The sequence below is a fragment of the Mastomys coucha genome, unplaced genomic scaffold (genome assembly GCF_008632895.1).
Source record: "Mastomys coucha isolate ucsf_1 unplaced genomic scaffold, UCSF_Mcou_1 pScaffold12, whole genome shotgun sequence".
NCBI lineage: Eukaryota > Metazoa > Chordata > Mammalia > Rodentia > Muridae > Mastomys > Mastomys coucha.
Window position 1 is genome coordinate 66,341,747 of NW_022196894.1, and position 3,073 is coordinate 66,344,819.

Below are 3,073 nucleotides of genomic sequence, written 5' to 3' on the forward strand. Positions count from 1 at the left end.
GCATTCATGAGTGTATTAGTCCCAAAATGCTCAAACTATGTTTTACTCTCATGTCCTCCTAACCTCAGGATCTTACAGCGTTCCCAACTATTCTTTACATTAGTCTGTGAGCCTAACAAATAGAATGTGATACAGATATTACACTTGTGGCTTAACAATACACTGTAATTTGTTCTCTGCACTTTGATCAGTTAAGAGTTCTTGTGTTAACTACCAACCACTGGACAAAGAAGCTCCTATGAGGAGGTTTGGGAGTGCTGTAATCTACATGTAGAGAGAATAATATAAAAGGAAGTAGGATACCACATTCATTTAGCAAATATCATTATCAGGATCACTGCTGACGTTGGGAGCTCTCGAACCATGTATTCTTAGCAAAATTCACAGTGCTAAGAATGTGTTTTCTCGTGCTCGCTTCGGCAGCATATATACTAAAATTGGAACGATACAGAGAAGATTAGCATGGCCCCTGCACAAGGATGATACGCAAATTCGTGAAGCGTTCCATATTTTTTTATAGTGGCTTTCTGATTTTGGTAGTCTATACAAGAAGGGAATTTGGAAGTTCTTGTATATTGTTGATTGTCTGCTCATGTCCTGCCTGAAATACCATGATTGTTTATGAAAAGTATCTTTAATAAAGCTGGTTACAGTTAGGCTTGGAAAAAAAAAAAGAATGTGTTTTCTCCTGTGACATAAGGCGAGGCTTAAACACAATCAGAAAACTGTTGGTTAACATTGTAATCTATTGTACCCATTGGGATACCTTGCCATTTCAGCCATATTGAAATTCACATTATTAATCTGTGTGTTCTTGTTTTTTTTCCTCCTTCAGGCTTAACAGCACATTATAGTACTACAAGACCTGGATATCAGGGAGGAAGTTTCCTGATATGTAAAACTTGAATTTTCATGTCCTTCCACCAAAGACTGCGGTACCTTCAGCAAAGGATATTTCTGTGATTTCTGGTAAATTACCAAGTAAATCATCATCAGCTTGAATGATTTGGGATGGTTATGGGACACTTTTGGTTAGCAACTCAAAGGAAGTTATACTCATATAGAAATGGAAAAGAAGAATAATGGGCAGGAATTTTAAGTGGTGAATTCCTTTGGAAGTTTTGTTCAGATAAGTATATTGTTTGTGATTTTTGAGCTACATAAAAACACCATGTAGAAAAGATAGTATTTCTGAGCATTCCACCCTATCTTCTAGCTTTTCTATTCTTTTCTCTGTTGATTCTCTGACCAATGACTGTTGACATTGATAAAATGTCCCATTAAATAAGGATTAAAAATGTCTAAGGAATAGTTCAAGAGGTATTCCACATCACAAGAAAACCCAGATGTACCATTTCTATAACACTGATCTAGAATAGACTAAGAAATTTGCATTATTTAATGCTAACATTTTAGTATATTTTCTATTATTCAATGACAAAACTTAGATGGTAACAAAATGAAAATTTACTACATATGTGAGTCTGTTCATAGACATATATTGTTATACCATTACATTGTTATACCATTATTCAAAAAAATATGTAAAATCTGTGGATAGGTAAAAACTGTATTATGATCAAGGGACTTTTGGTTAACTATGTTATTACAATATCAATTAGATATATAAGCAATGAAATGATGACATGCTGTGGAAGGAATAAAATATAACTGTGAATATCTATGCCTAATAAAAATAACTTTCAGTGGTGAATTTGAAAATGGCATATTTCAATAAACTTCAAATTATTTGGTGAGAGAAAAATTTTTATGAACATCTTGTATTGCTTTATGGACAATTTAAAAGTTCCAACAAAAGAGGAAGAACATTGATTCAAAAAATATGTAAAATCTGTGGATAGGTAAAAACTGTATTAGGATCAAGGGACTTTTGCATAACTATGTTATTACAATATCAATTAGATATATAAGCAATGAAATGATGACATGATGTGGAAGGAATAAAATATAACTGTGAATATCTATGCCATAACTATAGAACCATTCAGAAAAATGAAATTTAGTAGTTTGAGGCATCAAAGAATTGTCAAATTTTGATTCCATTCAATAAAGAACAAAACCTATTGTATTTTTACTACTTTTCATCTGAAACATTCCACATTTTAATCTGAGTCTTGTAGACGTTTCATTTGACTTTGGAAGCTGTATCGATTGCATTGCATTTTTAGAGAACTTCATTCATGTGAGGTTGGCTATTCAAATGCAGGTGCAGTTTTCTTTTAATGCCATGCTGTTTAGATAAGAAATATTAAGTAATTGCCTTTAGATTTGGATTTTTTTTTCTGAGTTCCTGCTAGATTTTGTATTCTAGTAGTCAATGTTACTTCAGTGAAATGTAAAAATATTACCATTGTCTTTGACCAGTATTAAGAGAATCTATGGTTGATTCATGGAGAAATGCTATTATGTTGTAAGGAATTCAAAAAAAAAAAAGGAATATTAAGTGATTTGTTAAAATAAAAAAATCACTGATTTTATAAAAGAAAAATGGCATCAATTTTAGAGGCTAGATGATGAGTTTTCTAGGATTTACTTACCATAAGGTCTTTTCACAGCTACTTAAACCTGCTTCCACAGAGTGAAATGGGTATCAAAATATGTAAATAAATGAATGTGAGAGATTTGAAAGTGAGTTTTGTTTCCAGTTTAAAAGAGTGAACCTTACAAGCCCAGTGACTCGGGTTCCTTCTGGTGTGGGTTGGGGTCCAGAGTAGATCTTGGCCACTTGCTCTGAAGCCAGTCCCACAACACCCAGAGGAAGATCCACTCCCAGGCGCTCTGATACACCCAGGATCAGAGGTGAGCAGGGACCAACATCTGTCCCAACACTGGGAGTAACTGGAAACAGTGGGACTATGCACACAGAAACTGCACCAGACCAGTCACTCCGGTTCCTTCTGGTTTGAATGGGTTAGTGTTCTGAGTAGACCTTGGGCACAGGCTCCACAGACAATCCCACAACACCCAGAGGAAGCTGCTGCACTCCCAGGTGCTCTAAAGAGCCCAGGGTCACATGATTCCAGAATCACAGGATCACGAGACAGCCTGGCTC

General features: G+C 35.0%; 1 non-coding gene across 1 annotated transcript; it reads left to right on the forward strand.

The window, feature by feature from the left end:
- Window positions 1-407: 407 nt before the first annotated feature.
- On the forward strand, window positions 408-514 carry LOC116086774. Its single transcript, XR_004117116.1, has one exon. It is a non-coding gene; the product is annotated as a U6 spliceosomal RNA (small nuclear RNA).
- Window positions 515-3,073: the final 2,559 nt, after the last annotated feature.